Source organism: Culex pipiens, chromosome 3 (genome assembly GCF_016801865.2).
Source record: "Culex pipiens pallens isolate TS chromosome 3, TS_CPP_V2, whole genome shotgun sequence".
NCBI classification, from domain to species: domain Eukaryota; kingdom Metazoa; phylum Arthropoda; class Insecta; order Diptera; family Culicidae; genus Culex; species Culex pipiens.
Window position 1 is genome coordinate 103,023,791 of NC_068939.1, and position 24,443 is coordinate 103,048,233.

Sequence of the window (24,443 nt, forward strand, 5' to 3'; positions counted from 1 at the left end):
TACACTCAATGTTTACATTTGTTTATAGGACCTTATCAAAAAAAAGTCAAGAATTAATAAAAAAAAAATGAGGTGAAATGGGTAGCTTGCCTCGAATAAAAAACTTCTTTTTGTTTTTATTCGTTCCTACCAAACTCCCTGTCACTAAAAATCCATTTCTGAACTCGACAGATAGCTTGCTTTCGTCCTATGTTTCGTCTGCAACACATAACTATCGTGAATTATGCTAATTTCCAAAAGTTCTCGTTTTGACTTAAAAATATGAAACCTCAAAGTTTCTTCTTTTGTCTTGTTGATTTTGTGCAACAATACGACAATTGAAAGATATTTTAAAAAGCATTTAAATAGAGAAAAAGCTTGTTTTTGCTATTATAATTTTTTAACATTAGGCAATCATAGATAGCCCGAATCGGGAATCAGAACTAGAACAACAAACAACAAAGGCTTTGAGGGGGAGCTTCTCCCTCGTTATCCTTTTCGATTACGGCTGGTGGCTGTACTGCTAAACGCGTCTTCCGCCTCTGTGGCAGTGTCAAAATGAAAATACAAACATACAAACACAAGCAAACGGCACAAGCCATTTTTGCTGGTATCAGTGGTTTCTCTCTTTTTCTCTCGCGTGCCGAACCCCTCACACACACCACACGAGGAAAATGTGAAAACGTCACTTTAATACAAATTTCGCTCGGCAGCATTAGCGTAGTGTTAAATGAGCGTTCTGTTGGTGTAGAGATCTCGCTCTGTTGCAGCACAAAATCGTCCGTTTTGTTGGATGGATTTTGTAGTACAAATTACGGTTTCGAACGGATACGGCCGTATTGCTTGTTTTCGCGATTCGCCTGTTCGCTAGTTGGACGTTTTATTTTCGAAAAGTTGGCTCTCGGAGTTTGTGCTGACGGCGATGGGATTTTTTCTTATGTACATGTGCCGTGCGTTGTTTGCATGTACATAAGCCAAGTGTGCCGAGTTGAGCACGTCGGGAGAGAGAGTGCGGTGAGAGACGATCGCGTCGCGCGGTGGCTTAGGGTGTGAGAGAGTGTTTTGGGCCATCCGCGGCACCAGCAACAGTGGCCAGTTAGCAGCACCTTTTGTACATAGCTGAAATATATCGGTATGTAAAACTTCCTTAGTTCAAACCTAGACAACCCAATAGAATAACAGGTTAATGAATTGAGTACTGATATCCACCAGCGATTTGATAACAACAAACACAAACACTAAGCCAACCAACTCGACCGAAAAGGAAAATGGGGTAGGACTTTCCTAACCTGCAACATTTCCTTTTTAGTCTTCATTTTCCCCGATTGCCCTTGAATCCTTTAGTACATCGAAAGAAACGCGTACCACGTAAGAGGTCTTATTGATTATTTATTTGTAGGTCAATACTAGGATCGCAATCCTAGTTAGTAGCTTTCATTATGTAACTTCGAACCCCCAAAGTCGCGTTTTCCTTTTATTATATTTTCTCAAAAGTTTTATTATGATTCTTGTTGTTATTCTTCTCGCTTCCCCGTTTCCTTTCGGCTGTGTAGGTAAGCTCTTCGATGGCTAGAGTGTATCGCAATTCATCGTGCTTATATACCACATAGTCGTCGTGTGTCATGTCATTAAAATGCCTCCATGTACCCCAATAGTAGTCATGCTTTTAGTAGACCACAACAACCAGTGCCAGAGCTGTATTTCATTGTATTGGAGGAGAGTCATGGTAGGCCGAGAAGTTTTCACTCGTCACCGTTGGTAGCCCTGCTGCTGCTGCTTCGCGTATGTGATTTTTTTGAAAGGTTGGCAGCGCCGATCTGTTAGCGCCGCCAGCTGAGATGTCCGTATTTAAGGGCCGGCTTTTCAGTGCTTCGCTGCAGACGGTTTTCCCAGCACTTGCGTAGTGGTAGCCGTGAATGCTAAAGCCTTTCCCAAACATAAGGGAAAGAGAGTTGCGGCTAAGCAACTTTGCCTGAACGGTGCTTACTTTTCCGATCGTGTGTGCCTGTGTGTATTGAGAGTGTTGTTCGTGTTCGGACGAGGTCGCTTTGTATGTGGAGCAGCATACTTCTTGTTCTTGCATCTTCGTTGTGCTGCATCTCTGCACTTTTTTTTTTCGTTGCACATTTTCATTCAGGTTGTGTTTTCTTCTCTGCGTTTGGTTTCGTTTTGCGTAGTTACGAATGGCAGATGAGAATAATTCTCCTCTCGAGGTCTGCATCTGTACTCTGTTGTTTGTATTTTCTCTTATGTTTTGGAGAAGTTTCTACAGCAATTATATGACGCCGAATGAAGTTTGATTTAAAATTCTGTTTAAGTGTTGTAGTTATGAAGAGATCGCACTTTTTTAGCACATGCCTATCAAAAAGAAATCTACCTTTCTTTGAGAGCGTTCTTTTATTACGTAACGCAGCGGTTGTCAACCTGGGGTACATGTACCTCTGTAGGTACCACGAGCGGTCTCAGGGGGTATTGGAAGACAAACCCTGTAATGGCATACATTTGAAAAATATCCACAACACATTTTTTAAATGAAGTGTTTGGTTCTCGAGTTTTCGCAAATCGACTTCTCATTGCACTTTTTGACTTGTAAAATTGCTTTCTGCTTACAAAATGGGGGCTATTCATACACAAGTGTCATGAAATTTTTCGAAAATCTGTCGGTATTATCATGAGATTAGATTTTCTGACCACCAAACTTTGGCATAGTTGTTAGTCAGGTTTGCATAGAAAATAATTTTTGTTTTTCATTGTTTTATTTTATTTTATATGTGTTCAAATTTAAGGTAGCTGGTTGTAGTGATAGACATACGAATTACTAAGATTTATTTTTTTAATAGCTAAAATGAAAAAAAAAACGAAAAAAAATAGCTCCGTTTTATGGTTTTTACATTTTTGCCTTCCTCGCTGAGGAAAGGATATAAGATCACTCGAAAATTGAACTTCCGAAATACACCTCTTAGATATACCTTCACGTATACATATCGACTCAGAATCATTTTCTGAGCAAATGTCTGTGGGGTTGTGTGTAGACATGAATTTCTTTCCACACGCATATCTCGAAACTGGCTGAATCGATTTTGGGCGGGTTTGTCTTAATATGACTGCTTTTAAAATTTATTCTGTTTAGTAATGTATTTAAAAAGTTATGCTAAGAAAAAGATTTTTGTATCAAAAAGCCGGCTCTTTTTGTTTACGTGCGAAAGTCGCGCCAGATGCAAAACGCCCGGTTGCCACATTGCTTCAAATGAGAGTCTGCATTTTTTCTGCAAAAGTCTGTAGCAGGTATATTTTTTTCATAAACTTATTTTCATTATTACTTTGTAAATGTGAGGAAGGCACCAACCACCTAATGGTGGATTGAGAAATGTTTTTTTTTTATTATTGATGTCTTTGAAACTGTTGATCCTTTTTTTTAGTGTTACGTAAATATAAATATTAATAATTTCCATAAATTGAATTCATATATTTTACTAAAAATATCAAAGATTACAATTCAAGTTCTTTTGATATAAGTCGTGGCCTGTACTTAAGCAATGAAAGAATGGACCAAAAATGTTTAGAAAAAGAAGCAAAATTTATTTAACTAACCTTTTTCTAAGGGTTAAAAAGGTCAGACTTTTTCTTCATTTATAAAATAACAAGCCTTACCCGTCAAACTTCGTTCTGCCTTTTTTTCGCTTGTTTACGTTTTTTTATTTTTTTATTATTCAGCCTCCTGTGATCAAAATATGATTATACGTAACATTCTCCATACAATTTGCCGATGCTCCGGAATCGGTTCAAGAGTGGCCAAAGTGTCAATTGGTTAGCGTAAGAACCTTCCTTGAACTTATACGAACCCAACGCAATAAAGAGCACCTCGATCCGACGCTCCGTGTTGAACTGATTCGCGTTCGAACAAACCCGTCGAAATTTTTTATATATATAGATTGAAAACAATTATAAGTAACTTGAAAACAAAGCACATCATTACAATTTCATAAGTACTTTTTGATGGCAATTTTAAATTAAAAATCAAAAAAGGGTTTTGAAATCTTTAAGTATGAATTTTTGACAGTTTCAAAAAAAAAAATATTTCAAAATGGGTAGAAACCTTCAAATTTATTGCCATTTTCAGTAGATGAAATATCTTATTAAATTGGATGTGATTTGGGTGTTGTGAAGAAGTGACACTTTGATGAGAAATCTCGGTCACCGAACGGAGTTTTTTGAAGCCATTTGTTAAATTTTGGTCAGAAATTTCCTTCAAGAGAAAAATGGGTGGATTTTTATTGTTGTAAAGTTGTGAAAATTGCTGAGGAAAATGTTGAAGGAATTGAGTAGTGAGTGAAGGGGGCGGGAGTAGGCAACGTTTGCTGAGATTGGCGGCTCGATTTCTGATCGGCTCAAAATACAGGCGGCTCGAAAAGTCGCCGGATTCGTGACGAAATAGTGAATGTAATCGCTGCCGGTTTGACGGATGATGCTGCTTTTCGGGTGAGAAACTTCCAATTGGAAATATGGAGCAGCCGTGACTGACTGGTTACGGTGTTCGCTTTGTAAGCGAATGATCCTGGGTTCGATTCCCATCTGCTCCAAACGAGAAAGATCAGGAAATATGAATTTTTGAAACTCTAAACATGAACGAAACATCAAAGTCGCTCGAACCGGGGTTCGATCCCCCTTCCTTTGGATTGGTAGAATTAGGAATACTACTACTACAAAATATATACGTGCTGGGTCTTTGTCCATTTGACAAGGACTCGGAAGTGCTAAATAACGTAAAAATAAAAAATATAAAAATTTAAATGACAACCCATAATTTCAATATTAGAATGAAAAAAGTGTTTTAAAATGCATTTTACACCTGTCCAGTTGTTTTGCAATCATTAGTTTTCGAAATATCAAAGTATCAAAGAGATTTTTTTTTCGCCGAAAAAGACAAATGACAAATCTTTTTCTTATGAATTTTTACCAACATTTTATCTTGTAAACTTCAAACAAAGTAAAGCCGATGCAAATATTTTTCAATGTTTTTGTCACTCGGCTCTGGCCGGGATCGAGGGGTGGGGCAAAAAAATAGAAAAAATTAAATAACAAGCCATAGTCTCAACATTTGAATGCAAAAAGTGTTTTAAAATGCATTTTACACTAGTTCAGTTGTTTTGAAATCATTAGTTTTCAAAAAAAAAATGCATTTTAAATCAATTTCAGCTGATTGCACTTATATTACCATTGCAATTTTGAAGTTTTTTGAAAAAAAATGTTTGCCCCCTGATTTTTCAGGCCAACTTTGAATGGGGGGATACAAAAACTTTAAATAAAATTTGTACCACCCTAATTGGGGATTTTCGAATAAAACATTAAACGCATTTTTGTTGAGATCCACTTCACGTAATAAAATTAAATTCGCACATATTCAATCTGAAATTCTGAATCACATTGTCACCCAAATATTTTCAGTAACAAATTTTAATGCAACTTTTTATAAAGATCCATTTGAAGAAAAAACTGATTCGATTTAAAATTTCTTATAATAAACAAGCCTAACCCGGCAAACTTCGTTCTGCCTTTTTTCGTTTGTTCCCGGGCAGACGGTAATAACAAAATCAATAATATTTCAATAACAAATCCTGTTAAAATAACAAAAAGTGTTATTATTTTATCCTGAAGTTCAACATAAAGAAGAACAAATAATAACAGTTTCTGATAAAATAACAAAATTTGGTATTGAAGTGATATTATATTGAAAATGTTTAATAACACGCTAATAAGAGGAAATGTTATACATTTCAAAAAATCTCCTAATAACAAAATTTGTTATTCGTTCGGTATACTGACTTAGGAATAAAATTACCATAAATCGCACAAATGGAAAAGTTTCCATAACACAATCTGTTATTATTTTTTCTTTTGTTAAATATGTTTAGATCTTTGGGATAATTTTGTCTAATTTCGTCGGGGTCATTATCTTGGCCATGAAATGGGGTCCTTAAGCTAAAATTATTTTAAAAAGTTGAAATTTTGAAAGTTGATTTTTTTAATTATTTGATATACCCCCTAAAGGACTTTGTTTAAAATGGTTAGAACTATGGGATAATTTTGACCAATTTCGTCGGGGTCATTATTTTGGCCATGAAATGGGGTCCTTAAGCTAAAATTATTCTAAAAAGTTGAAATTTTGAAAGTTGATATTTTTAATTATTTGATATACCCCCTAAGGGATTTTACTAAAATTGGCTAGAACTATGAAATAATTTTGACCAATTTCGTCTGGGTCATTATTTTGGCCAAGAAATGGGGTCCTTAAGCTAAAATTATTCTAAAAAGTTGAAATTTTAAAAGTTGATTTTTTTAATTATTTGATATACCCCCTAAAGGACTTTGTTTAAAATGGTTAGAACTATGGGATAATTTTGACTAATTTCGTCGGGGTCATTATTTTGGCCATGAAATGGTGCCCTTAAGCTAAAATTATTCTGAAAAGTTGAAATTTTGAAAGTTGATTTTTTTTAATTATTTGATATACCCCCTTAGGGACTTTGCTAAAATTGGCTAGAACTATGAAATAATTTTGACCAATTTCATCGGGGTCATTTATTTCACCATGAAATGGGGTTTCAAGTTAAAATTAATCCGATAAAATTAACTTTTGAGAGTTAATTTTTTTTTAAATTTTGTTATATCCCGAGCAGACGGTAATAACTTAGGAATAACATTTTTTGATATTTGAAAATACTAGGCCAATAACATTTTATGTTATTTATAACAAGATTTGTTATTCGTCGTTATGATTTTTTTTGTTATTGGATTGTTATTGTAATAACAGACCAATAACATTTTTCGTTATTCTTCGAACAAATCTTTGTTATTATTTTTTTGTTATTTTAACAACTAATCCGATCATCCCAATAACAGTTGGAGTTATTCTTCCATAACAAAAAATGTTATTCCCAAGTTGTTTTGGCTTCCAAACAATATCAGACCAATAACAAATCTTGTTATGATAACATAAACTGTTATTAAACCCTTATGCAAAAATGGATTTTTCAAGAAGATTCCATAACACTTTCTGTTATTTTAACAGTATTTGTTATTGAAATGGCATGAATTTTGTTATTACCGTCTGCCCGGGATTCCCTAACGGAATTGATTTATTTATTGAGAATTTTTGAAGTGTGAATAACAAAAACTGTTATTATTTTCACAGAGCCAGGAAGTCGGAGCTGACGTTGAAGTTCGAGCTGGAGTGAGACCTCGGAGACTGCATCGGATTCAGCAAATTTTCAGCAACTTTTACTTGGAGTCGGAGTCTCTGAAGTCGGGTATTTTTGGAGAGCTGAAGTCGTCGTTGACGTCATATCCTGCATCCAGAGTCGGAGTTGTCTTCAAGTATGGATTCAAAGTCGCTTGGAGGTACCCAACTCTGCAGCCCTGACTAGTACAGAGGAGTTATGGCAACTGCAGGTTTATTTGCAAATTACAAATAAACCAAAACAATAACTTTTTTAGTTATGGAGACATACCAGTTCAATAACATTTTTTGTTATTATGCTGCTCCACCTCTCCGCACAAAATAACAAATCTTGTTATTCCTTCATGATTCCTTCTGTGTTATTTGTTTGTTATTGCAATAACAACATAATAACAGTTTAAGTTATTCTTCGAACAAATCTTTGTTATTGATTTTTGTTATTTTAACAACTAATCCGATCATCCCAATAACATATTTCAATCTTCTCACAATATCAAAAACTGACCTTCCCAAGTTATTTCCGTCTGCTCGGGTTGACGTTTTTTGCTCATCCAGCCTCCTGTGATCAAAATTTGATTTTACGTAACCTTTTTCATACAATTTGCCGATGCTCCGGAATCGGTTCCAGAGTGGCCAAAGTGTCAATAAGTTAGCGTATAAACCTTCCTTGGGCTTATACGAACCCAACGCAACAAAGAACATTTCAATCCGACGCTCCGTATTGAACTGATTCGCGTTCGAACAAAACCGTCGAAATTTTTTATATATATAGAGATAGATATTTTGAAATTTAAAATGATAATAAAACTCTTTAGACGAAAAATGTTATGTATGAATACTAAGGGCCAAGGGGTAGCAGCAGCTTTAGTAAAACGAAAAGGGGTACTGGCCAAGATAAGGTTGAGAACCGCTGTTGTCGAATAATTACAGAATACAGGAATGTTACTGAAAAGTTAGCTTGACTTGAGACCATTTTTTCAATGTAAAAAATACGAATTATTTTTTTTAATTTGGAGAATTTTCGATAGATATTTCATCTACTGAAAATGGCAATAAATTGGAAGGTTTCAACCGATTTTTTTTACTATTCTGTCAAAAATTCATACTTAAAGATTTCAAAACTCTTTTTTGATTTTTTAATTAAAATTGCCATCAAAAAGTACTTATGAAATTGTAAGGATGTGCTTTGTTTTCAAGTTACATATAATTGTTTTCAATTATTTTATAACCCAAGTAGCATTTTTTTCCAGGAGTTCTACAAGAGCTCTTCAAGATAGCTACAGCATAGCAGTTTGGACCGCGGTAGGATAAAACTCTCTTCAAGTACTCTTCCAAACTCCTGAAGAAGTTTTGAAGAGAATTTTATCCTACCGCGGTCCAAACTGCTATGCTGTAGCTATCTTGAAGAGCTCTTGTAGAACTCCTGGAAAAAAATGTTACTTGGGAAATGAAGAAAAAGTCTAACCTTTTTAACCCTGAGAAAAAGGTTAGTTAAAAAAAATCACTTCTTTTTTTAAACATTTTTGGTCCATTCTTTCATTGCTTAAGTACAGGCCACGACTTATATCAAAAGAACATGAATTGTATTTGATATTTTTAGTAAAATACATGAATTCAAATTATGAAAATTATTTATATTTATACAAGCATAACGCGGCAAACTTCGTCCTGCCCTTTTTAGGTTTCCTGATGTTTCTTGCTTTTTTGCTTATTGAGCCTCCTGTGATCAAAATTTGATTTTACGAAACTTTTTCCATACAATTTGCTGATTCTCCGGAATCGGTCTCAGAGTGGCCAAAGTATCAATAAGTTAGCGTATAAACCTTCCTTGGGCTTATACGAACTCAACGCAACAAAGAGCACCTCGATCCGACGCTCCGTATTGAACTGATTCGCGTTCGAACAAAACCGTCAAAATTTTTTATATATATATAGATAATATAAGAAGATAGATATCTTGAAATTTTAAATGTTAATAAAACTCTTTAGACGAAAAATTTTATGTATGAATACTAAGGGCCAAGGGGTAGCAGCAGCTTTAGTAAAACGAAAAGGGGTACTGGCCAAGATAAGGTTGAGAACCGCTGTTGTCGAATAAAAAAAATAAAAAAAAGTTTAAAAATTTAAATAATAGGCCACGGTGTCAACATTTGAATGAAAAAAAAGCGTTTTAAAATGCATCATACACCTGTCCAGTTGTTTTGCAATCATTGATTTCCAAAATTTCTAAGTACTGACCAAAATTTTATTTTTGCGAGAAAAAAAAGTTTTTTGCAGTGCTGTACATTGTAATTTCATAAAAGTTCAAAATATGTTAAAACATGTTAAATATCAATGCAGAAAAGGGCGACTTAGATTGTTCTCAGTTGATTAGACTTCTATTTCCATTGAAATTTTGATATTTTTTTGAAAAAATATTTTTTTGCCCCCTGATTTTTCGGACCAATTTTGAACTTTGAAAAATAACAATCAAAAATCAAATTATTCGCTCTACAGCATTGCCTTGGCGTTCTCGATTGCGAGATTCCTACTCGAAACTAGGTGTTCGAAGGCTTGATTGTTGAGGCAATTGCAAACCTCTTTTTACACCTTAGCTTCCATCCACCCCGGGATTCGAACTGACGACCTTTGGATTGTTAGTCCAACTGCCTACCAGTGACTCCACCGAGGCAGGACCCAGGGAGACGACTCCTACACCTGGATTGAGCTAACGACCTAACCTTTAGGTTAGTCCGGGGCCAACATTTACTTCCCTTCCGACGGAAGGCGTGGTCAGGCAAATCTCGTCTCGAATAATGCCACCGGGACCGTCTGGGATCGAACCCAGGCCGACTGGGTGAGAGGCAATCACGCTTACCCCTACACCACGGTCCCGGAAAAATAACAACGACCTAAAACAAAAAAAAAATTGAAAAAAAATATATTTTTTTTCTATGCAAACCTGACTAACAACTTTGCCAAAGTTTGATGATCAGAAAATCTAATCTCAAGATAATACCGACAGTTTTTTTTTTAAATTTCATGGCACTTGTGTATGAATAGCTCCCATTTTGTATGCAGTGCAATGAGAAGGGACCATCCATAAACCACGTGGACACTTTAGGGGGGGGGGGGGTATATGGTGATTGTCCACGATCCATACAAAAAAGTTTTTTTTTGTATGGACAATTGTCCACGAGGGGGAGGGAGGGTAAAAGATTACCAAAAAAGTGTCCACGTGGTTTATGGATGGTCCCGAAGTCGATTTGCGAAAACTCGAGAATTAAACACTTCGTTTAAAAAATGAGTTGTGGATATTTTTCAAATGTCCGCCATTACAGGGTTTGTCTTCCGGTACCCCCTGAGACCGCTCGTTGTATCTCCAGGGGTACATGTACGTCAGGTTGAGAACCGCTGTTCAACAATAACAACTTTTTGGGTTTATTTTAAGAAGATTTTAGGGTACCGTGAAACTTCAACGTATTGTAATTGGCATGCCGCGAAATTTAAATTTTTCTGCCGTGAAAAATCACTAGCTTTACACATTACTGAAGTTTTCCTTTATGATAGAATCGTTTCTGACATTAAGGTCACACCTGACTTAAAAAAAAATATACAGAGAATTCATTAAATCCTAACTTTCTTAGCTTTTCTGCAACCAAGCAATTTCGTCAACATCTTTTGATATCCCGAAAGCTAGTTCCATAAGTGGTACTAAATGCATGATGATTTCAATTGGATTTTAATCACACTCCTTCGCATCTATCGCTGATCTACCTCGTTCAGCTATTTTCTATACTGCTTTCTATTTGCGTCGCGCGTCGCTTGCATAGCCATTTGCGAAAAATGCTCTTCCACTTGTCTGTCTGGGCGGTGGAGCTGCTGCTGATGGAGACCAACCTGGGAGAGAGATTTATTCGAAGTACTTTTTTTCGTCTCTCTGCTGTCGGGGGACGGTAGCGATAATCGCAATAATGCCAGCTCAACACCAACATGAAATCAGGAAAAAGTGTAATCTGCATGAATGAGGCGCTGTTGTTCTCTGCTGGAGAGAAAGAGAGTAATGTGTTTTAATTTCATTCCGTGCTACTAGCCGATTTTCATATTCTAAGTACATGCTAAAGTGAAGAGAAAGGGGGAGATTTTCAATGGCTCAGTTGAAAATGGCACACAGCAACTGTTTATAGGGGTCTCTGAGCATTTGCTCGTGTGTGAGCTCGTTGACACTAGGGTGATCCGTACTACAAAAAGTGTCGAGGATCGATCCGTGAATGTAAGGGTTCAACCAGAAATGACTTAAAATTCAACAGTAACGCAAGCATTCCAAATAACATCAAATATTTTTTTCGTGCAAATATTTGTGGATTTTTCGGAAGGACACTTAACATGTCAAACCAAATTTTAACACGAGTCGTACATTTATGGATAGACGAGTTCCTAAAAATAAGGTTTGCAACGAGTTGAACACTACATTTTTACAATTTTGAAAAAACATTCTTTGAGTTAGATTTTTTTTTCTAATGAAACGTATGTTTCCCCACTTTTATGTTATTTGCCGTCAAGATAAACTCCAAAACAGTATCGAATGCTTTTTCCCATACTAAATTTCCTACATTCCCATACTAATTTTAGGTTGACCTACTAGACCTTAGTCAAAAAGAGATCAAATTTTATCAGTGAAATGAAATTTAACATTTTTCCTGCTGATTGAATTTAAACTGCAGTATGTTGACGATTGTTTGTGTCATCAGGACAAAACTTCATAATAAATAGCGTGCAATTAAAAGTTTGATTTTAAGTTTCTTCAACATATTTTAAACAATTTTAGGCTTAATTATCTAAATTTTAAAGCTAAAAGTTTGTAAATCTCAAAAAGATAGAACCCACAACAACAAAAATTTAAGAAAAAAATGCCGGCAAATCAACACAAATGATTGCTGAAATTATTCCAGGACATCGTCCTCTAATTAAACAATAGAAACCGCTTTCACAATCAACGCGCAGAAGATCCACTTTCTTTGGTGCCACACAAAAAATAATTTCTCACAACGCGAGCGAGGGTTCCCGTATTGTTATTGTTGTTGCTTGGTGGTGCTTTTTGTTGTTTCGCCGTTAGTTGTTGTTGTTGCTGCTGCCGCAGCGAAGATGTGTGAGTGTATCGGTATATAACTCGTCAGGCACTCGTCAACCATATTGATTTGAAGCTCGTGGTCGCACGCCGTGAATGCAGCGTAGAAAATATTTTTGTGCAAACAGCGTACCGAAAACCAGACCGGCGATGGATTTGGTGATTTTTATTTTTTGCGGGTCTTCGTGTTCAAATGGAGCTGCAGGACTGACTGGAGGTCGTTTCGTTATCAATAGTGGAAGTGATCGTTTGATATTGAAAGGAGTTTTAAACGGAATGCGGCTGTAGTTGGGATCGGTAGAATGTTGCTGTACTGTTAGTTGTCATTTAAAAATAATATTTTCACTTTTTTCATTTCCTAAGACTATATCTGGAGCAACATGAGAAAATGGTGGATAAGCATTTCGACAATTGAACTATTTTGCTAATTCTCAAGCTTCAAGAAACTTTTTCACAAAACTTGAAGTGTAAAACAATAGCTGGTCTTCCCAGCTACCTATTAAAACTTCGAGGTTTGCTAAATTGTTGGAATTTGCATAATAGTTGCAGCTGTCAAAATGCTTATGCGCCCTTTTCAAATGTTGCTCCAGATATACGGAATTGTTAAATGTGTTATGTCTTTGATTTGACGTACCGTTAACTGGGGTGACTTTGATAGCCCGGGGTGACATTGATAGAAATTTGGTTTGGCCACTAATTTTGATACACCCAATGTAAGAGTCACATTTTTGCATATGTGTTCGATTATAAGCTATCCCTTAATGCTTACATACTCAAAATTCTCAAAAATGATTGGATATTAATTTTTTGCCGGGCATTTGAAAAACCTATCAAAGTCACCCCGGGCTACCAAAGTCACCCCAGTTTACGGTATTAAGATAAAATGGAATTTCCATTGGTTCCATTACTAGGTTTTTAGTTCTTCAATCCTTTGTCCACTTTAAGCAATTTTCTATCAAACTTTCGACTTTGGCAACCTAGTGTTTCTATCTATACAATTCAATGTTTCAAAATGCAGAAAATTTCAAGCTAAATGAGCACTCTCATCGAGTCTCATTTTTCCTAACCTTATTGTGGAATTCGATCAATTTGACCATTTGACCAAATTTGATCTAGTTCAGGGGTGCCCAACCTTTTGGCCCTGCGGGCCAGACCTGATTTCTCTGAAGCAGTGGCGGGCTGGAACTAATGTTGGTAAAAGTTCAAAAAAGTTTAAAAAAAATCATAACATTTATTTTATTAGGTTGTTTCAAGTTAACAATTAAATAAACTTTTGTTACACATAAAATTCATATACCTTGATTTTTAGTAAGAAAAATAAAGATTACTTTCAAAGATGTGTTAATCAAATTTATTTTTATTTTGTTTTGGTTAAAATTGTATTGTAATTGTTTTTGTCGATTGAAATTCAATACCCTGATATCATTAACTATAAAAACATTCAAATTGCGTCGTTGCAATTTTTTTTCAGTTTAAAAAATCAACGAGACAAGCTAAAATTGAAACGAAATTTGGATTCAAATCTTCTTTACGAAAAAAAAACAATTTTTGCGTTGTTGTTCACCTTTATTCAAATAATTTACAAAGCATTCCAAAATGATTTTAAATACACGAAATTAAAAAAAAAGTGTAGAAAAATATAAATCTGATAGTTTTTAATTCGTCATTCTTCAAATTTCATAGAATTAGTGAAGTTCATGAAAAAATAGCTATCTGATTTCTTGACTCATTTTGAAACATTTTGTAATATTTCTAAAATGTTTGCAGCGATCTTTATTTTTGATCTAAGCTTTTTTCCAGCAAAACTTTATCATTGAAAAGTTGTTCTGCAAAATATTCATTATTGTTGCTAACTCATTTATGAAACAACTATTTTAATAAAAATCCTCAAAAATATAACAATTCAATTAGAAGTTAAAACAGCCAAAATTTTAAGAAATTTAAATATAGTGTCTTTTGTAATCTTTTTGCACATTTTCAAGTATAATAAATATCAATATAGAAAAAATAAGAATTAAATTCAAACATAAAGAATTTTTAAATGTGAAATAAAATCTTTTAAAAAAATACAAAGGCAAATTACTTTTGATCATAAGATTAATTTTTAAATTTTTACACTACGGTCACGGTCATAGAACTAGAGGAGCGGCCGTGGCTGACTGGTTACGGTGTTCGCTTTCTAAGCGAATGGTCCTGGGTTCGATTCCCATCTGCTCCCAACGAGAAAGTATAGGAAATATTAATCTTGAAACTCTGAACATGAACGAAAAATCAAAGTCGCCCGAGTCGGGGTTCGATCCCCCGTCCTTTGGATTGGTAGGCAAAAATGCTAACCACGGCCATCACGGCTTGGTGAGCGATGCTTGGAATTAGGAATACTGTTACTATCAAACCATATACGCGCTGGGTCCTTGTCCATTTGATAAGGGTTCGGAAGTTCTAAATAATGTTTGAACCCGATTGGTGCAAACGTTCTTCAGGGCGGGGCTTGTCGATAAAAGCTGAGGGACCTCGCGCTCGGCTAGCCAGCGTAGAAATGGGTCACCGAAGCTCGGCAGAGCTAACACCTTCCAAATGCCTATGCGAGTTATTTGCATGTATAGAATGTTAAAATTTCAAAATACATGGAAACAACTCAATTTGTAAGGAGCGACCGCGTGGTCCCGTTTGATTGTTTGCACACACACACTTTACACTACAGTCATAGAACTATTTTGAAAAGCCGTCGCGGGCCGGACAAAATGGCTCCAAGGGCCGGATCCGGCCCGCGGGCCGGACGTTGGGCAGGCCTAATCTAGTTCAAACAACAGTGCTTCGTAATCGTCGCGTGTAGTTGTGATGGGTGGTCTGGAAGACGCCCTACACCATTACCAAAAATCATGATTTGTTGAGTTCCAAATCCCACTTTTCATACGATTTTTGCAGTTCAATCCATATAACCATTTTTATGGTTGTAGTACCTGAACTCAAAAAATCGTATGAAAAGGGGGATTTGGAACTCAAAAAATCATGATTTTTGGTAAGGGTGTAAGCAAGCGATACGGCCATTGACATAAGTCAGATTATAGGGTAGATTGTTATTCTCAAGGCAAACTATCGGGAGCATTGGTTCAATTTCATTCATTTTTCTATTGGATGTAGAAAACTTGAGTTCTGTATTCCTGAAATATTTTGGTTCGCCTATACGGGTTTTTTTTCTTCCGGTACCTCTTCAGAGAGCTTGTGGTACCCCCAGGGGCGCTAAGTGAATGCGACGAAAGCTTATTTTATAAAAAAAAAACTACTCATGAAATAAATTTGACATAATTGGCATTTATGCCATGTTCAACATGTATCGTACAAATCATTTACAGTATGTAAAAAAAAGTATTTACACCCCTTGGGCACTATGCACATTTTGTGATGTAACATGTAAAAAATTTAAAGTTTGACAGGAACCTAGTACTACGTTTTGTTCAGAAACTCATGCCAGACATTTTGCTACAAAAAGCTCCTGAAAAGATGATTTCTATAAAACGTTGTATAACAAATACTATTACGAAAATAAAAAAAGGTGCAAAAAAAGTTTGTACACCTTTCGAAAAATTAACATAAATAATGTTATTTGTTGACAAATCACCATAAATCCAGTCTCCCAACTCCAAATAGGCATCCTTGACTGATTAAAAAAATAATTTGGATTGAATATAAAGTTTACTAACTACTTAGTATAAAAGTTTATATAACTCTGGAAATTCTATATAAAACTTATCTCAACTTAATTTTGCAAACTTTTAATTCAACTAAATGTCAATATATTACCATAGAATTGCTAAATAAACATTTTGGAGTGGGTATAACACCGTTTTGGGGGTATTTGTATCGATAGAATAGATTTTTCGTTGGAATTTCGTACCAACCCGGAATTACGTCGTAGGTAAATCCGCCGGCATCCGAACCGGGACACGATTCACAAGTCAACAAAGGGCATAAAATTTCCGATCTTTTAATACCCAAACATCTAGGGTTTCTTTAAAACCTACGTTTTTAAATACCTGGGCAAAAAGTAAGTTTGATCCACGAGAACAAAAATTACGAAATTCCATACATTTTTGGCAGGTTGCTCAAACGAAACCATAACAACGTTTTTGCTTAGGTATTTAAAAACGTGGGTTTTATAGGAAACCTGGATGTATGGGTATCAAAAGATCGGAAATTTTATGCCCTTTCTGATGCCACATAGGTTGACTTGTGAATTGTGGACCGGTTCAGATGCAGGTGGATTTTCCGACGACGTAATTCCGGGTTGGTACGAAATTCCAACGAAACATCTATTCTATCGATACTAATACCCCCAAAACGGTGTTATACCCACTCCAAAATGTTTATTTAGCAATTCTATGGTAATATATTGACATTTAGTTGAATTAAAAGTTTGCAAAATTAAGTTTAGATAAGTTTTATATAGAATTTCCAGAGTTATATAAACTTTTGTACTAAGAAGTTAGTAAACTTTATATTCAATCCAAATTATTTTTTTAATCAGTCAAGGATGCCTATTTGGAGTTGGGAGACTGGATTTATGATGATTTGTCAAGAAATAACATTATTTATGTTAATTTTTCGAAAGGTGTACAAACTTTTTTTGCACCTTTTATATTTTCGTAATAGTATTTGTTATATAACTTTTTATAGAAATCATCTTTTCAGGAGCTTTTTGTAGCAAAATGTCTGGCATGAGTTTCTGAACAAAACGTAGTACTAGGTTTCGTGTCTTACCACTGGTCGTGGCCGGCGCTGTGATTGGCTAGCATGATAGGGACATTTGAAAGTTGCGAAGTGGTGATGATTGGTTCCTACTCTTCATCTGTGGTCCACGGAGCAATTCTTGGAGGTCCTGGTCAATAACAGAGTAGCAACTACGGGTAGACACCAATGCTATGCTATGCTATGCTAAAACGTAGTACTAGGTTTCTGTCAACATTAAATTGTTTAGATGTTTCATCACAATATGTGCCCAAGGGGTGTAAATACTTTTTTTACATACTGTATAAAACCGAAATGACCAGCCAAAGTGATAAGTAGGACCATTCCACAGTGGGCAAAAACGGGTGAAAAAACGGATCTTTTGATGCCGTCAGTTTCTGCCTATCGAAAGTATCATTTTTAATGTAAAAAATTACGAGGAATCGATTGGTGGTACTCTCGTTAGCGGCAAATTTCGGGAAGTGGTCCATTTTACCCCATTTTGCCTTTTTTAGGGTGTTTTTCTCGAATATCTTCAACTGCCGTGGTTTGCCGCACTTCTAAAGTATCTTATTTTATGTAAAATATCACGAGAAATCGATTGGTGACACTCTCAATGGCGGCAAGTGACGACAAGGGCCCATTTTGCCCCATTTACCCCTTTTGTATGTGTTTTTCTTTAATATCTTGAATTTCTGTTGTTTCCTACAGTTTTAAAGTATGTTATTTTACGTAGAAAATCGCGAGGAATCGATTTGTGACATTTTCATTGGCGGAAAATGACAGCAAGGGCCCATTTTGCCTCAGTTACCCCATTTTATGTGTTTTTTTGTCAATATCTTTAATTGCCGTTGTTTTTTCACTTTGAAAGTATACTATTTTATGTAAAAAATCACGAGAAATCGATTGGTGACACTCTCATTGATGGCAAATGACGGCAAGGGCCCATTTTGCCCCATGCAACCCTTATTTATGTGTTTTTCATCATTATCTTGAAATGACATAATTTCCTACAGTTTAAACGTTTATTATTTTATGTAGAAAATCACGAGAAATCGATTGGTGATGTTCTCATAAACGGCAAAGGCCCGTTTTGCCCCATCTACCCCATTTTATGTATTTTTTTTAATATCTTGAATTGCCGTGGTTTCCCAAAGTTAAAAAAAAGTTATTTTATACAGATAATCACGTAGAATCTATTGGTGGCGTTCTGATAAACGGCAAACGACGAGAAGGGCCTATTTTACCCCATTTACCCCTTATTTATGCGTTTTCTTTAGTATATTGAATGGTCGTGGTTTCCTAAACTTTAAATAAATGTTATTTGATGCAGAAAATCACGAGGAATCGATTGAGAACACTCTAATTTGTGGCAAATGGCGACAAGGTCCCATTTTGCCCCATTTATGTTTTTTCGTGAAGATGTTTTTTCGTGAATATCTTGAACGTACTGTGCATTGTACAATAACATTCTTGTAAACTTTATAGGAAAACACGTCACGTTTAATATATTGACTAAAAATACATGAAATGGGGCAAAAAAGGCCCTTGTCGCCATTTGCGTTAGTTAGTTAGAGTTGTTCCCAATTCCCAATCGATCTCACGCGATTTTTTGTATAAAATAACTTTTTTATAACTTTGGGAAACCACGGCAATTCAAGATATTAAATAAAACACATAAAATGGGGTAGATGGGGCAAAACGGGCCTTTGCCATCGTTTCCCGTTTATGAGAACATCACCAATCGTTTCCTCATGATTTCCTTCATAAAATAATATACGTTTAAACTGTAAGAAATAATGTAATTTCAAGATATTGATGAAAAACACATAAATAAGGGTTAAATGGGGCTAAATGGGCCCTTGTCGTCATTTGCCATCAATGAGAGTGTCACCAATCGATTTCTCGTGATTTTTTACATAAAATAGTATACTTTCAAAGTGAAAAAACAACGGCAATTAAAGATATTGACAAAAAAACACATAAAATGGGATAACTGGGGCAAAATGGGCCCTTGCTGTCATTTTCCGCCAATGAAAATGTCACAAATCGATTCCTCGCGATTTTCTACGTAAAATAACATACTTTAAAACTGTAGGAAACAACAGAAATTCAAGATATTAAAGAAAAACACATACAAAAGGGGTAAATGGGGCAAAATGGGCCCTTGCCGTCACTTGCCGCTATTGAGAGTGTCACCAATCGATTTCTCGTGATATTTTACATAAAATAAGATACTTTAGAAGTGCGGCAAACTACGGCAGTTGAAGATATTCGAGAAAAACACCCTAAAAAAGGCAAAATGGGGTAAAATGGACCACTTCCCGTCATTTGCCGCTAACGAGAGTACCACCAATCGAATCCTCGTATTTTTTTACATTAAAAATGATACTTTCGATAGCCAGAAACTGACGGCATCAAAAGATCCGTTTTTTCACCCGTTTTTGCCCACTGTGCATTCCTTCACTTAGTACTACTCCCTTCTGCAAAGTATTGTGCTTTATTATCACTTCAAACAGTTATCTGGGATTTTCTTATCACATGATACCGATAAGCACCGGAGCAAGTATTTTCCAACACCCGCTAGCAAATTGTTCATTTTACCACCCAGCATCCCAAATTGACACGTTGTAATCCTTGGTGTGATGTGCCAACCAGAAATGCCAATCATGGCATCATTGAAAGTATTTTCCTTCCGCAAAGCTTCACTGATTTTTGGTGCAAGCTCATCCTACCTGATATATCAATCATGGTTTCGTTAATTCGTGTCATAAATCGTTTAACCATGATGGTGTAGAGCTTTTTCGCATTAAAGGTAGAAGGTAATTTTGAACCGCATACTCCTTTGTTTGTGGAAATAGATGAAATTTTCATTTAATTGTAAAATATTAAATATCGCAAAATGAAAAATCTTTCGATCTCATCCAAACCTCAATCTCCTCACCGGTACGAAAACAGTGGATCCTTCCGTTTCCTCCGGCTGTCAAACAGGAAAAAACTTTTCCTTAATCGACCGTGAATTACCTGTTTGCGCTTCATCTTTATTAAAAAGTTTTTCTTCCCTGCTGTCCCTTCACTCCTGCTACTCCGCTTTATGTAGGTGGAAAGCCCAGACACTAATGGTACCTGTTGAATTAACAAATTGAAAAATGTTATCAAATATTTGCGCAAGCTGTATTCTTCCGACATGATCGCACGCCCTCGCCAGGAGGGGTGAAAATGTTGCTCGAAAATCCGAGAACAATAAGAATTAGGGGGGCGCGATGGAAATCAATCAATTTAATGGTATTTCAAACGGCGTGTCGCCCACCGTAAGAAAATGGAAGCTTTTTCCACTGGTGTTTTTTTTTCGCGTCTCGACGAAGGAAAGTATTGTAGCAAATTTATTTGTTTTTTATTCAAATTTTCCAGTTGCTGTTTTTCTGCGTTGGCAGCAACCCAACTTAGGGGACACACGATCCCTCTCATGGTTAGGGAAATATTTTCCTTCAAGTTTCGTTCTCTTGCGCTACCTTGAAATCCTTTTATTTGCACCAACAGTTTTATTGGTCTAATTTTTGATTACACCTTTTTTTCGCCGCCTGGCACCGGTTCTGATAATTTTGTCATAAATCGATGCTGTGCTGTGCTCTCTTGTACTAAGCTGGTTGGTTTTCCTATCTAGTTAGCATAATAGAGCACTGAGGCATCGAAATGTTGCCTCCTGAATAACATTATCTTAGTTTTTCACGTGATTATTTTAAGTCCAGAATAGCACAGAATCACAGAATGATAAACTCGGCGATACTATAACGATTAAAATATTTCGTATTTTTTTTTATTTGCAATCCTTTTTCACAGAGTTAAACAAAATACCAAAAATCTCGCGGCTGAGTTTTGCGAATATCTTTCCTATTGAATGCTAAGTGAAATTCTTTTGATGGAGATGATTGCATCGCTGGTCAGACCAAATTTTAAGAGAAAAGTGATTTTTTAAGCTCAAAAAGTCGAACATTTTTTTCAAGGAAATTTTACCTATCCTTTGCTGTCTTTGTGACGAACCTGATTTTCAACAAATTAATGTTCATTGGAGATTAAAGAATCTCTGAAGGCAAGAAACATTTTAAGCATGTCTCTACAGTCCATTGAAATTCCAATTCGATCAAGTTAAACCCAGATCTCAGGAGTCTCGCGAGCAAAACAAAACATTTAAAATGTTTTTTTTTTTATTTGCAAACCCGCTTTACCCAAACTTTTCTTGATCTCACATGGTAGTCCCAGATGCCCAATTTTTTATGTTCGGATTGATGCATTTGCTAAGGCTTCATCGGATGGGGAAGTAAAACGTCGGTCCCGGCCTTGGTTGTTGTTAGGCCGTTAAGGGGTTACATACATGTAAATCGGCAAAAAAAAATCACAGGTTGGTTTGAGCACACGCTTAAACTTTGTTTAAATCTGTTTTCAGGGCATTATGAAATACATTTTCAGCTATTAACAAAACAAATTTGAAAACATTTGGTTGTATCCTTGCCAAAATATAGCTATTTGAAGCAGTTTCAAAAAACAGGTGCCACGATATCTCAACACTGCTTTGACCAAATTGGCTCAAAATTTTGGTGAAGACTCATTAAACCGGTTCCGTGTGCATAACGAAAGCCGATTTAAAAAACGTTTATTTAAAAAAAAGATAAAAATATTTTTGTGTTTTTCATATAAAAATTCGTCAGTTTTTGATTTTTGTATTTAAAAAAAAACGAATTTTCAAAATCGGGCTTCGTCATGCACACGGAATACGTCTTGAGAGTCTTCACCCCAAATTTCAGCCAATTTGGTCTATCCCATCTCGAGATATTGTGGCACCCGGAAATCAACTCGGTGTTCCGAGAAAAACGCTCACAAAGTTCGACAGACCGCTTTGTACATGGCAAAAGTTTAATCTTAAATTGTCTTGTACTCACTTAAATCGTGGCATATCTCCATGAAACTTTCAGAGGTGATTGGAATTCATATTTGTAAAGGATTTAATAAATATTCGGAATCATGAAATATTGAGATTTTCTACATGTATGTAACCCCTTAGGTCATTCCAGGAGTGGGAGTCGTCTCCCTGGTATAAAGACAAACAACACACCTTACCAAGCCTGCTCCGGTGGCATCGCTGGCGGCGGTTGGACTCGCAATCCAAAGGTCGTCAGTTCGAACCCTGGGGTGGATGGTTTCTTGGAGTAGAAAGAGGTTTGAATGCCCTCCCCATTCAAGCCTTTGGACTCCTAGGTTCGAGCAGAAACTTGCAATAGAGACCACAAAAGACCTGGGAGTCGTGAATGTGGATGGTTTGATTTTTGGCTTCATCCATAAAGTACAAGATTTACCCCCTCCCCTTCCCCACCTTTGTCTAAAATTGAAATACATCAATTTACAGTCATGGAAATTCATCAGAAATTGCGTTTTAAACATTTGAAGACTAACGAAATAAGTTTCGGTTGATATTTTCATTAAATATTAATTTAATGAAGATTTTTTAAAGTCTGTGCACGTCAAAAAATTTCTAAAACAAGCACAAATGTCTGTAAAACACAGACAAATCTGTGCATCTGGCATCCTTGGGATGGCGCCTAAGTAGATCATACTTGAGGAACTTATCATTTTGAAGCAGAAACTTAAAACCGACTTATCTAAACATGTGTAAGTTTTTCCAACCTTGCAACACTGAGGAAAATCAGTTCCGAAAATCGTGAACAAGCGTTCATGAAAAAGGGAACCACATAAAAAAGTGATGAATTCCATTTTACGTTTTTCAAAACCAAAACCCATGAAATTTGAACTCTTTGTTCGTGGTTCCCAAATTTATGAACGCTTGTTCACGATTTTCGGAAGTTATTTTTTCCATGAAACTTAAAAATCAGTAGGGGAGTTTGGGGTAATATGGACAGTGGGGGTAATTTGGACACCCCTTTAAAAATCACCTTTTCTTCGGATATAAAGTTAAAATGGCAATTTAAGTGATAAGGCTAGTACTAGTAATGGCCTAGGAGTATGGACAAACCAAAATAGTTGAAATAGGTTAAGTAATTTCGTTATAATATGTAAAAGTTTCAAAAGGCTGGTTGGCACTGCCTTAAGTTCTAAAATTTGAGGGTTGGGAAATAAGGTTTTGCAGGGATTATTTAGCAAAAAAAGTGGACAATATTTGTTTAAAAGGGTTGCTTGGACGATGCCTGAGATATTTACGTATAAAAATTGTGCATTTTATCAATTTTTATCATCAAACATTGCAATTTTTGATAGAACATGCTATGGGGGTAATTTGGACATGGCTTGTGGGGTAATGAGATTTAATTCAATTTAGAGGGATTTAAAATGTCAAAACACTCAAAAAGGAATGTGAGCAATGAGACTTTCACAAAAACCCTATTATTTGAATGGACCCCTCAATATTTGAATTGATGAAAATCTGACTTTTGCACATTTGGCGTTCAACTAGAATCTAATGTTGATTGTTTTTAATTATTTTCTTTGACATTTCTAATTTCTATTCTGTTTTACAATAATATTTAAATTTGAAGGACTACGGAATGTAAAATTTAAAAAATTAATGGTTTCAGGTTAATTAGTTCCAAATAAAGATTGATTTAGATAAATCTAAACGATACCTATAATCACTAAAAACTAAACTTGTGCCTAATCCAGAATCAATGTTTAAATCATTACAGAATGAATGATTAAATTATGTATACTACACTGAACTATTTGTTATCTTCCTATTGAATTATAGTTCTATCACAAAATCATTATTTAAACCTTTGATGAAATATTGTGAGCAAAAAAACACTTAAAAATATAAAGCAATTGCAAAACCAGGTTGAAGGTTAAAAAACATGCTCCAAAAATCAAATGTTAAACTTATTCTTCAACATGTGTCCAAATTACCCCACAAAAGGTGTCAATAGTGGATCAATCGGACCGCGCACTGGACTCACAATCCAGAGGTTGCCGGTTCGAATCCCGCGGCGGGCGCTCTTAAATTCTTTGTGTAAATATGGGTATTCGGCGCCGTTGCTCCGTGCCATACTTTCATACACTAAGGAGCCCAGGGCGGCGAAGTCCTTGTAGATAAAAAGGAAGACACTACACGGAGAAAAAAGATTTCCCAAAATCGTGAACAAGCGTTCATGAAAATGGGAACCTCGAACAAAGTGTTCAAATCCCATGGTACGATTTTGAAAAACGTACCATGATATTTGAACACTTTGTTCGTGGTTTCCATTTCCATGAACGCTTGTTCACGATTTTGGGAACTCTTTTTTCTCCGTGTAGTGGTTGGTACTAGCAATGGTGGCCGACAGCTATAAAGTCAACTTCTTTTTAGGTGTCAATATTACCCCACAAGGCATGCCCAAATTACCCCACAAGGCA

General features: G+C 35.8%; 1 protein-coding gene across 2 annotated transcripts in view; it reads left to right on the forward strand.

Annotated features, from left to right (window-relative positions):
* Positions 1-715: 715 nt before the first annotated feature.
* LOC120418266 (uncharacterized) overlaps positions 716-24,443 on the forward strand; it is a 53,401-nt gene continuing 29,673 nt past the window's right edge. Inside the window, exons 1-2 of one of the 2 annotated variants that reach the window (XM_039580585.2) lie at positions 716-1,108; positions 1,503-1,532. The gene's annotated coding sequence lies outside the window, so the exon portion shown is untranslated. Of the gene's footprint in view, positions 1,112-1,502; positions 1,533-24,443 lie in introns of both variants that reach the window. The other variant, XM_039580583.2, reaches the window with a different exon arrangement.